Below are 13,506 nucleotides of genomic sequence, written 5' to 3' on the forward strand. Positions count from 1 at the left end.
CTTTTTAGTTGTTTTCTCGGGTTTGCTCACCGATGTTAATAATTATCTTTGTATGGGCCAAATTCCTATGAATTTGGTTTGCTGGGTTGGAGCGCTTCGGCCGATGGATAAAAGGCGAAATGCTTATATTTTTCCTTGTCCCTCCTACGCGTTTCGACACTCTCGTGTCATCTTCAGGGAGTCTGTTTTATTTAAACGATAAACAATATCCATGAAAAACGAAAACCATGATTAACAAAAACAAAATAATAGTTGCATACATACATACATATATACACAACAATAGTTACATATGTACATGTATACTTAACACTAATTATATACACACATAATATCACTTGAAACTCACATTAAATATTGACAAGAATTTTACATTAATTTGCAAATTTTCTTCATCTACATATTCCTCTTCACCTTTGCCCTTATATACATATGTATATAAAGCTGGGATCCCACGATTGCCGCAATACACCAATTATTGCCTCATTTTATGCCCCAATCGTGTGATTTCACAATACATTGACTCGTGCGGCAATAGAGGCCGATATTGTGCTTACTGTGCCCAATCAAATACGGCCCGTTGCGGCAATCGTGTGATAGCTCGATTGGCTATCATGGGGCAATGAAAATTTCAAAATGCGGCAATATTTATTGTGTTCTTGTGCGGCAATTGAAGTGAACAATACACATCAATATTTAGGCTGTTTATTAATAATTTACTTTTTTGCTTCCTTATGTGACCAAAAATCACTGAAATTAATATCCTTGTTTTCGGAAGCAACATAACTTTTAATTTAATTTGTATTGAAATTATAATTTTTGTTGAAGTCCGATAACGGAATCTTTGCCGCGATATATACCACCACAAGAAAAACTCATACGAGAAGAATACGAAAGGTATTTTACGTCACCAAATGGCGGACTGCCATGACAGTATAAATTTATTAAAAAAAAAAACTTAAAGTTTAATACAGCCCACGACAAAGCAGTAGAACCTCAACATTTTGACCAGTCTTGACTATTTTTCTTCTACTTATTTAATCTTCATTATTTTCATATAAAAGTATAGCTCATTGTCTAACAAAAACTGCATAAATCCAATTTGCAAGCTTTATACACAAATTATAAAAATTTCTTAAACTTTTAACACAATCCCACGGTTTATAGTTTGGATTTCTAGAAAAAAATGGTTATTTAGTTTTGTAGCTCATTAAAATTTAGTACAATAAGGTGGAGGTTTGAAGTTGCTAAAAGATCCTGTTGATTTTTTATAATTTTTTTTAGCTGACGGTATTATGCACTTTCTTCTCTGTAAATTACTTTGTAAACTGCATAACTAAATTTTTTCTAGAAACCCAAATTAAAAACCATTGAATTGTGATCAAAATTTTAAGAAATGTTTATAATTTTTGTATAAAGTTTGGAACTTGGACTTATGTGGTTTTTACTATACAATGAGCTATGGTTTTATAGGAAAAAATTAACATTAAACAACAGAAGAAAAAAGTCAAGACTGATCAAAATGTTAAGGTGCTATCTTTTGTTGCGAGCTGTACATATAATTATAAAATTTAATTCCAAACATAAATTATGTAAATTCGCAGCTTTCATTTAAACAAACATAATCTTTTGTACCAATTTTACTTGTAATAATAAAAAAACCTCTACGTAACAAAATTAAAAAGAAAACTGTTGCAACTTGAACTCCACATAGCACGTTGCAGTTATCGTCGAAAAATAAAAAAAAACTATACACTCAAACTTCTAAATAAATGCGTGAGTTTTCGTTGGGTACAAGTTTTTGCTTCTTTGCTTTCAAACAACAACAAATTTGCACAAAATGAGCCCGCAATATACAAAGCAGATGCAATTGATTTATTTCTTTATTAAGAATACGCCATTTTTACACAACAGAGAAAAAAACAGAGTTTAGAGGCCAGCGCAACATTTTATGGTCACAACTGCCGCATGCTCGAACAATCGTGTGATAAGTTTGGGGCAATTATTGTCACTATATTGCTTTTCGCCAACTTACGGCAATGAAAATTGTATAAAAAGAGGCAACCGTGTGACTGTACAGAATTTCATTGGGAAAATTTTTTTATTGTGCTCCAATACAGCACAATAAAAATTGTTCCAGATTGGTCCATTTGCGGCAATCGTGGGATCTCAGCTTAAGTAAAGTGTTTAAATTTGCCTTGGTCTTCATTTTTGCCTTTACCTTTACGCATCTTTGCTTTTGTTTTTATTTTTACCTTTGCCTTTATCCTTTTCTTTATCTATGTACGTAGTCACCTTTACTTTCATTCTTGTATTGGTCTTTTTCTAGGTGTTATTCCTTAAGCTTTTATTAGCAAATTTTTGTTAAATTAATACCATATGCATACACACACGAAGCACTTGTTTCAGTCCCACCCATTTCCGTTGCATCGTTTCCGTTGCACCATTTCCGTGTGCAATTTCCGTTGAATTTGCCAATTTACTCCCAACCAACCAGCCGCCGCTAAAGAAGTTTCACTTCAATAAAATGCTAAGCAAGCGACAATGGAAGCATTTAACTAAAGAAAAAAAAGCAAATTTACTTAAAATTGAATGAAAATTTGTGTAGTGAGAGAGTTGAACAAAATAGCGGCAACAGCGCATTAGTAAAGGGAAACATTAATGCTGAGCGTGTTATCGAAGACAGTGTTGTGACAACCAGTCACGGGCCACTTAAGAAAAAAATGGCGGACTTGTTTTTAGAATTTAGGCCCTCCTATAGATGTGTCTCCAGTCTTCTAAAAATACGAAAACATCTGTGTGCCCACTAGTGTTACTTCTTTAATAACCGAGCAACAAGGTTGCGTAATACGGACCGTGTCACCAGGGCAATACGTCCATATTGGAATAAGGAAACAATTAGAAAAAATAAAAGAGGAAATTATTGAGGAAGGATTAGAGGAAGTGCAACTAGATGTAGGATAGACGGGTTACCCTTATTCGAAATCTCGCTAGTAGGTCTATGGCCAATTTTAGGTCGCGTATCTAATTTAAAAGAAAACCCGTCTTCTTTATTGGAACTTATGTTGGGGATGTCTATTTGCATGATTTTGTTGAAGAAGTTACACTCTTGTCAACAAATGGGTTTTCATGCAAGGACAATTCAGTCATTATTTGTGACACACCTGCACGTTCCTATGTTTGTGTATACATAAAAAGGCACACTGCACTCAACAGGTGCTCTAAATGCATACAGAAAGGGCAAAAAATTAGTAATGTTATAGCTTTTCGTTCATTAATTGCGGATCTAAGAACTGACACTGATTTTTCCAATATGTCTGATAAAGATTTCCGTATCCCCTTCTATAAAGAGAAGATCCACTTCCATGAGGAAGAAAATTTCAAAATGGTAACGCCATTCCCCTTATATGCCATGCAAGGAATTATCGAAATCAGTTCAAGTAGTCCAAAGTTATGCGGTAACATATATACTTAAAAGAAATATTCGCACGAATTGATATTCCTCCTTTTTTGAGGTCGGTCAAAACTTGCAAATTGTCGCGTCCCTATTTATATTTTCGCCAATTTTGCGATATTCATTTTAAGTTTAAGTTGTTATAAAAAGTACTTTATAACTTTAAATTGGTAATTTTTTCAACCAACCTAATAAGGGCTATTTACAGCCCTTTTGGGATCGAAAAGGTTTTTTTAGCTTTAAAATCTTATTTGGAAAATTTTTGTGGAAAAAATTAAGATTTTTAGGGGTCTTTCTGGCAACACTTCATGTAAGAGAGAACGCAAAAAGCTGAAAAAAGATAGCTATGTAAAAGTTACTGTTTCAAAACTCGCTATATTAAATTTGTATATATACAATTCAAAAACTACTGTGATTTTGTTTTTTAATGTTATCAGGCTCTGTTTAACCAAATTTTCATATAATAAAGACAAATATACAATTTGGATGTTACTTGTTGCTGTAGACATTTTTTTTATTTATGGCTTATTATTATAAAATCACATAACGCTGTTTGCAGGTGGACTACTCATTTGTGCAATATTAAAAAAAAAAATCAACAAACTTTCGTACAAATCTCTAACTTTTTTAAAAATTTAAAAAATCAATCGAAATTTTTAGCCATTTGAAACTTGTACTTTATTCTACTAGAATTCAATGGGCTAAAAACTGCATACTCAGAATTTAATTAAAAAACTCGAAATTTTAACGAAAATTTTTTGATTTTTTTTTAATTGCATAAATTTTTAAGGCAGTGTCACTCGATTGGTACATTTGTACAGATTTGTAAATTTTTATATTGGCTATTGGTAAAAAAAAAATGGGACATTTTTTTTGTAGTCAAAATATTGGTACAATACAGCGATGTTCTATTGAAAAATTTCAATAAATTAATTTTCGTGATAGGGATAAAGCAAAATATGTTGGGTGTTCACACAATTGGAATACGATATGCACCAAATTTTGGCAAATACGCAATCGTGTGACACTGCCTTTCAACTTGTATTTATACGGATGTTTTAAAAGAATTAACTATAAAAAACTAACCAAAATTAAATAACAGCAAAAATAATATTTTAAATTTTGTTAGAATTTTGTGTGGCTATATTTTGTTCGACTACTGACTATATTGACTATGATTACTCGGCCGTGCTATTTATCATAGTACCACAATACCACTAAGAGCATTTTAAAATTTTCAGGCAATGGCCTCATGCGATTATCGATTATATTTATTTTTTTTTGTGTATTTTGTATTTTTTTTATCAGTATTTTTCTTTTAATCAAAATACGTTTAAATAAAACTGTAAAAGTGAAACTAAAAAAAACAATTTGCTAGATTTTTCGCCAGAAATCGGGTCTCAAGGAATTATTCAGCTATCGTCTCTGTTGACTTCTTTAGCACTTATATTTCAGATTTTAAGAATTTGTGCGGAAACCAAGAGGCTTGGTTGGAAGGCTGTAGAATTCAGGCAGTTTATTTTATATACAGGATTAACTGTTTTCAAAGATGCTTTAAATGATGACATGTACTATAAATAATGAAATAATAAAGAATAAAGAAACAGTGTAAATGCCACATACACTATTATATATTAGAAAAGTCTTTAGTTTTCTTAAATACCTTTTTGTATCACCAAGTTATTAGCGAAAAACCATAACCGTGTACAAATACACTGTGTACAGGTTTACAAATAGTGTATGGGCGTTTCGACACTCTCGTGTCATCTTCAGGGAGTCTTTTTAGTTGTTTTCTCGGGTTTGCTCACCGATGTTAATAATTATCTTTGTATGGGCCAAATTCCTATGAATTTTGTTTGCTGGGTTGGAGCGGCTTCGGCCGATGGACTAAAAGGCGAAATGCTTATATTTTTACCTTGTCCCTCCTACGCGTTTCGACACTCTCGTGTCATCTTCAGGGAGTCTTTTTAGTTGTTTTCTCGGGTTTGCTCACCGATGTTAATAATTATCTTTGTATGGGCCAAATTCCTATGAATTTTGTTTGCTGGGTTGGAGCTGCTTCGGCCGATGGAGTAAAAGGCGAAATGCTTATATTTTTCCCTTGTCCCTCCTACGCGTTTCGACACTCTCGTGTCATCTTCAGGGAGTCTTTTTAGTTGTTTTCTCGGGTTTGCTCACNTATCCATGAAAAACGAAAACCATGATTAACAAAAACAAAATAATAGTTGCATACATAACTACATACATATATACACAACAATAGTTACATATGTACATGTATACTTAACACTAATTATATACACACATAATATCACTTGAAACTCACATTAAATATTGACAAGAATTTTACATTAATTTGCAAATTTTCTTCATCTACATATTCCTCTTCACCTTTGCCCTTATATACATATGTATATAAAGCTGGGATCCCACGATTGCCGCAATACACCAATTATTGCCTCATTTTATGCCCCAATCGTGTGATTTCACAATACATTGACTCGTGCGGCAATAGAGGCCGATATTGTGCTTACTGTGCCCAATCAAATACGGCCCGTATGCGGCAATCGTGTGATAGCTCGATTGGCTATCATGGGGCAATGAAAATTTCAAAATGCGGCAATATTTATTGTGTTCTTGTGCGGCAATTGAAGTGAACAATACACATCAATATTTAGGCTGTTTATTAATAATTTACTTTTTTGCTTCCTTATGTGACCAAAAATCACTGAAATTAATATCCTTGTTTTCGGAAGCAACATAACTTTTAATTTAATTTGTATTGAAATTATAATTTTTGTTGAAGTCCGATAACGGAATCTTTGCCGCGATATATACCACCACAAGAAAAACTCATACGAGAAGAATACGAAAGGTATTTTACGTCACCAAATGGCGGACTGCCATGACAGTATAAATTTATTAAAAAAAAAAACTTTAAAGTTTAATACAGCCCACGACAAAGCAGTAGAACCTCAACATTTTGACCAGTCTTGACTATTTTTCTTCTACTTATTTAATCTTCATTATTTTCATATAAAAGTATAGCTCATTGTCTAACAAAAACTGCATAAATCCAATTTGCAAGCTTTATACACAAATTATAAAAATTTCTTAAACTTTTGAACACAATCCCACGGTTTATAGTTTGGATTTCTAGAAAAAAATGGTTATTTAGTTTTGTAGCTCATTAAAATTTAGTACAATAAGGTGGAGGTTTGAAGTTGCTAAAAGATCCTGTTGATTTTTTATAATTTTTTTAGCTGACGGTATTATGCACTTTCTTCTCTGTAAATTACTTTGTAAACTGCAAAACAAAATTTTTTCTAGAAACCCAAATTAAAAACCATTGAATTGTGATCAAAATTTTAAGAAATGTTTATAATTTTTGTATAAAGTTTGGAACTTGGACTTATGTGGTTTTTACTATACAATGAGCTATGGTTTTATAGGAAAAAATTAACATTAAACAACAGAAGAAAAAAGTCAAGACTGATCAAAATGTTAAGGTGCTATCTTTTGTTGCTAGCTGTACATATAATTATAAAATTTAATTCCAAACATAAATTATGTAAATTCGCAGCTTTCATTTAAACAAACATAATCTTTTGTACCAATTTTACTTGTAATAAATAAAAAAACCTCTACGTAACAAAATTAAAAAGAAAACTGTTGCAACTTGAACTCCACATAGCACGTTGCAGTTATCGTCGAAAAATAAAAAAAAACTATACACTCAAACTTCTAAATAAATGCGTGAGTTTTCGTTGGGTACAAGTTTTTGCTTCTTTGCTTTCAAACAACAACAAATTTGCACAAAATGAGCCCGCAATATACAAAGCAGATGCAATTGATTTATTTCTTTATTAAGAATACGCCATTTTTACACAACAGAGAAAAAAACAGAGTTTAGAGGCCAGCGCAACATTTTATGGTCACAACTGCCGCATGCTCGAACAATCGTGTGATAAGTTTGGGGCAATTATTGTCACTATATTGCTTTTCGCCAACTTACGGCAATGAAAATTGTATAAAAAGAGGCAACCGTGTGACTGTACAGAATTTCATTGGGAAAATTTTTTTATTGTGCTCCAATACAGCACAATAAAAATTGTTCCAGATTGGTCCATTTGCGGCAATCGTGGGATCTCAGCTTAAGTAAAGTGTTTAAATTTGCCTTGGTCTTCATTTTTGCCTTTACCTTTACGCATCTTTGCTTTTGTTTTTATTTTTACCTTTGCCTTTATCCTTTTCTTTATCTATGTACGTAGTCACCTTTACTTTCATTCTTGTATTGGTCTTTTTCTAGGTGTTATTCCTTAAGCTTTTATTAGCAAATTTTTGTTAAATTAATACCATATGCATACACACACGAAGCACTTGTTTCAGTCCCACCCATTTCCGTTGCATCGTTTCCGTTGCACCATTTCCGTGTGCAATTTCCGTTGAATTTGCCAATTTACTCCCAACCAACCAGCCGCCGCTAAAGAAGTTTCACTTCAATAAAATGCTAAGCAAGCGACAATGGAAGCATTTAACTAAAGAAAAAAAAGCAAATTTACTTAAAATTGAATGAAAATTTGTGTAGTGAGAGAGTTGAACAAAATAGCGGCAACAGCGCATTAGTAAAGGGAAACATTAATGCTGAGCGTGTTATCGAAGACAGTGTTGTGACAACCAGTCACGGGCCACTTAAGAAAAAAATGGCGGACTTGTTTTTAGAATTTAGGCCCTCCTATAGATGTGTCTCCAGTCTTCTAAAAATACGAAAACATCTGTGTGCCCACTAGTGTTACTTCTTTAATAACCGAGCAACAAGGTTGCGTAATACGGACCGTGTCACCAGGGCAATACGTCCATATTGGAATAAGGAAACAATTAGAAAAAATAAAAGAGGAAATTATTGAGGAAGGATTAGAGGAAGTGCAACTAGATGTAGGATAGACGGGTTACCCTTATTCGAAATCTCGCTAGTAGGTCTATGGCCAATTTTAGGTCGCGTATCTAATTTAAAAGAAAACCCGTCTTCTTTATTGGAACTTATGTTGGGGATGTCTATTTGCATGATTTTGTTGAAGAAGTTACACTCTTGTCAACAAATGGGTTTTCATGCAAGGACAATTCAGTCATTATTTGTGACACACCTGCACGTTCCTATGTTTGTGTATACATAAAAAGGCACACTGCACTCAACAGGTGCTCTAAATGCATACAGAAAGGGCAAAAAATTAGTAATGTTATAGCTTTTCGTTCATTAATTGCGGATCTAAGAACTGACACTGATTTTTCCAATATGTCTGATAAAGATTTCCGTATCCCCTTCTATAAAGAGAAGATCCACTTCCATGAGGAAGAAAATTTCAAAATGGTAACGCCATTCCCCTTATATGCCATGCAAGGAATTATCGAAATCAGTTCAAGTAGTCCAAAGTTATGCGGTAACATATATACTTAAAAGAAATATTCGCACGAATTGATATTCCTCCTTTTTTGAGGTCGGTCAAAACTTGCAAATTGTCGCGTCCCTATTTATATTTTCGCCAATTTTGCGATATTCATTTTAAGTTTAAGTTGTTATAAAAAGTACTTTATAACTTTAAATTGGTAATTTTTTCAACCAACCTAATAAGGGCTATTTACAGCCCTTTTGGGATCGAAAAGGTTTTTTTAGCTTTAAAATCTTATTTGGAAAATTTTTGTGGAAAAAATTAAGATTTTTAGGGGTCTTTCTGGCAACACTTCATGTAAGAGAGAACGCAAAAAGCTGAAAAAAGATAGCTATGTAAAAGTTACTGTTTCAAAACTCGCTATATTAAATTTGTATATATACAATTTCAAAAACTACTGTGATTTTGTTTTTTAATGTTATCAGGCTCTTGTTTAACCAAATTTTCATATAATAAAGACAAATATACAATTTGGATGTTACTTGTTGCTGTAGACATTTTTTTTATTTATGGCTTATTATTATAAAATCACATAACGCTGTTTGCAGGTGGACTACTCATTTGTGCAATATTAAAAAAAAAAATCAACAAACTTTCGTACAAATCTCTAACTTTTTTAAAAATTTAAAAAATCAATCGAAATTTTTAGCCATTTGAAACTTGTACTTTATTCTACTAGAATTCAATGGGCTATAAAACTGCATACTCAGAATTTAATTAAAAAACTCGAAATTTTAACGAAAATTTTTTGATTTTTTTTTAATTGCATAAATTTTTAAGGCAGTGTCACTCGATTGGTACATTTGTACAGATTTGTAAATTTTTATATTGGGCTATTGGTAAAAAAAAAATGGGACATTTTTTTTGTAGTCAAAATATTGGTACAATACAGCGATGTTCTATTGAAAAATTTCAATAAATTAATTTTCGTGATAGGGATAAAGCAAAATATGTTGGGTGTTCACACAATTGGAATACGATATGCACCAAATTTTGGCAAATACGCAATCGTGTGACACTGCCTTTCAACTTGTATTTATACGGATGTTTTAAAAGAATTAACTATAAAAAACTAACCAAAATTAAATAACAGCAAAAATAATATTTTAAATTTTGTTAGAATTTTGTGTGGCTATATTTTGTTCGACTACTGACTATATTGACTATGATTACTCGGCCGTGCTATTTATCATAGTACCACAATACCACTAAGAGCATTTTAAAATTTTCAGGCAATGGCCTCATGCGATTATCGATTATATTTATTTTTTTTTGTGTATTTTGTATTTTTTTTATCAGTATTTTTCTTTTAATCAAAATACGTTTAAATAAAACTGTAAAAGTGAAACTAAAAAAAAACAATTTGCTAGATTTTTCGCCAGAAATCGGGTCTCAAGGAATTATTCAGCTATCGTCTCTGTTGACTTCTTTAGCACCTTATATTTCAGATTTTAAGAATTTGTGCGGAAACCAAGAGGCTTGGTTGGAAGGCTGTAGAATTCAGGCAGTTTATTTTATATACAGGATTAACTGTTTTCAAAGATGCTTTAAATGATGACATGTACTATAAATAATGAAATAATAAAGAATAAAGAAACAGTGTAAATGCCACATACACTATTATATATTAGAAAAGTCTTTAGTTTTCTTAAATACCTTTTTGTATCACCAAGTTATTAGCGAAAAACCATAACCGTGTACAAATACACTGTGTACAGGTTTACAAATAGTGTATGGTGCACGCGGACTATTATTAAGAAAATCCCTAAGAAATTCTTGTAATATTGAAACAACGTTAGAGTATTTTACTTCATTATGTTGCTGCTAACTTTCACAAGCAGCTTCAATATTTCAATAATAAAATAGTGTACAATGATTTCATATAAAAATGTTCAAAGATAAAATAGTGTATAAGCAAATGCTTTCAGAAAAATTGGCTCAAATAGTATTTCTAAGTAAACATGGGACATAATTTTTTGTGAATTGACAGCTAAGGAATCAATAAAAAGTGTGGTGTATTTAAAATGTGAATATTTTGAATAAAAAGTGCATAATTTAAGTTTAAATTTGGTCGATTGTATTATAAAAACATCTAATTCGTTTTTCTCAAAACTATACTTTTCATGTTACACTACTTCATTGTTCCAGCGACGAAATAACATGTTGAGACCTTTGCGGATTATTACGGAGTAACAAGCGTTACCTCTAACGTACATAATCAACTGCATTTAACCGATTGTGCGAGAACTTTTGGTTGTCTGGATACATTTTCTTCATTCAGTTTTGAAAGCTATTTGCGAATTGTGGAGAAAATCATCAAGAAACCTTAGCATATTCCTCAACAAATTTTCAACAAGTTTAATTTATTGCCATTTTCAAAGGAACCAAAAATAGAAGGATTTAAAGAAAAACTCTGAAGGAGTAATAAAATCATATACAAGTGAATGGTTTGGTTACTTTTCAACAAATTTTCCTGATTATTATTGCTCAACTTCATCTCACACCTTTTTAAAAATTACATATGTTTTTGAAAATTAGTCTTTTACAGCAAAAGCTTTTTTAAATCCAGACAATTTTTTTACAAAACCTGTTTCTTCTTTGAGTCTCGGGATTGGTGTTGTAAGCTCGTTGCGACTTGGCCCGGAAATAGTGTACAATCTAAATTAAATTTCTTACAAGCTAGTATCTCTATCCTACAATCCCATTTACACCCAGTTGTATATGTTGCCGGCCAAAACCGATCTTAGGATAAACTAGGTTTTCCTAGATCCGATACATCCGTCTAACACGAAATCAATTTTGCCGCTTACAGGCCAACCTAATATTACCGGCGTGAATTTTTCTACGCACGCACGCAAGTTTTTCACGTTTGAGTAACCGAAATAAATTTGCGTGAGTGATTTTTCAGAGTTGCATTTCAGTCCAATTTCAAAAGTTGAGCAAAGTTTGAGCATAAATGCAAAATAGCTTCGATTCTCAAATTAACATATGGGGATCGATAGAGATCATTGAGGTGAGTATAACGGTATATTTCTTTTCTTGCGAAAACAACAACTTCAAAAGTTATTAAGGGCGGTAGTTAGACCTATCCTCACTTATGGCGCGCTGGTATGGTGGCAGGCGGTTGACACCAAATCCCATATACTCAACTTGCAAAAGGTGCAACGACAAGCATGCTTATGCATAACGGGGGCGATTTATTCAACGCCCCAGGCATCTCTAGAGACCCTGCTGGATATTCCACCTATAGACCTATATGTTAAAAGTATCGCAGCTAAAAGCGCTCTACGACTCAGAGCGTCTAACAGGCTGCGAACAACTTGCAAAGGTCACGCCACAATCCTCGGGAGAGAGGGGGTGGAATACAGCCGCTGTGACTATCAGGTCACGGAAATTGACTACAATCGAAACTTCGATATCCATTTTCCTGATAGAAGTGACTGGGAATTTAATATTGCTCTCAGCAATGACGAAATACCCATCTTCACGGACGGCTCCAAAATGGATATCGGAACAGGGTCTGGGGTCTTTTCCCAGGAGCTATCTCTGAGAGAGTCGTATAGACTCCCATACCACTGCAGTGTTTTGCAGGCTAAGATATATGCAATCCATATGGCGGCAAGGTTGGTGGGCATGATTGACTTAGCTTCATCTAAACTTGCCTTCGTTTTTGACAGTCAGGCGGCTATCAAAGCCGTAGGGTTGGCAACGACTAACTCGTTATGCGTTAAAGAATGCCGAAGATCCCTACAAGCTCTACAGCAACACATAATCAATCTTTACTGGGTACCGGGACATTGTGGTGTCCCGGGAAATGAGGAAGCGGACGAATGTGCTAGGAAGGGATCTGAGATGGGGCTCGGGGAAGCGACCCAAATCGTGAAACCCCCTGCGATTTCTGTCTTCAGAAGTCGAGAGACTGACCAGGGCAGCTACCAACAGTAGGTGGATAAACCTTCACACCTGCAGGGTATCGCGATCACTCTGGCCACGGCTCGATGAACGAACAACAAGGAGTCTATTAAGGTTTTCAAAGTCAAGCGTCAGGCTTCTCACAGGAATACTAACGGGACACTGGACCATTGGCCACATGGCCGCCAGGTTCGGAGCCCCACATAATGATTTCTGTAGAAGCTGCAGGGATGAGGAGGAAGAATCCGTCCAGCACTACCTTTGCGAGTGTCCAGCACTTCGAGGAAAACGCCTCAAGTTTCTTGGGGACCATTTCTTCGAGAATCTGGATATCTTGGGGAAAGCTCCTCTGGAAGGACTGCTAGGATTCGCCAGAAAATCAAAATGGTTCGAAGACATGCAGGGATAGTCTTAGGGTAACCCCCATGGACATCACAATGGGCCTCTGCGGCCTCCGAGTGAACTCTTCTTTTCAGAGCTGCCCGTTTAACCTTAACCTAACCTACCTAAGGGTCAAAGTTCAAATTAAAAAAAATGTTAATCAAAATTTCTTAAAAATTTAATTTGAGAATCGAAGCTATTCTGCATTTCTTCCAAAATTTTAATTCATAGTCGCGCTAAAACAGTGGCGGACCCAGGTAGGGGAAATTGGGGTAGTTTCCCTCCCCCCCAAGACTGTGTAACATGTATTTT

General features: G+C 33.9%; 1 protein-coding gene across 1 annotated transcript in view; it reads left to right on the top strand.

The window, feature by feature from the left end:
- The window catches only part of LOC108366121 (uncharacterized), a 21,963-nt gene extending 9,183 nt beyond the window's left edge, over positions 1 to 12,780 (top strand). Inside the window, exon 4 of the transcript XR_001848049.1 lies at positions 11,050 to 12,780. The gene's annotated coding sequence lies outside the window, so the exon portion shown is untranslated. The remainder of the gene's footprint in view (positions 1 to 11,049) is intronic.
- Positions 12,781 to 13,506: the final 726 nt, after the last annotated feature.

The sequence above is a fragment of the Rhagoletis zephyria genome, unplaced genomic scaffold (assembly GCF_001687245.7).
Source record: "Rhagoletis zephyria isolate East Lansing unplaced genomic scaffold, Rhagoletis_zephyria_1.1 Rzeph_scaffold_02153, whole genome shotgun sequence".
Classification (NCBI taxonomy): domain Eukaryota; kingdom Metazoa; phylum Arthropoda; class Insecta; order Diptera; family Tephritidae; genus Rhagoletis; species Rhagoletis zephyria.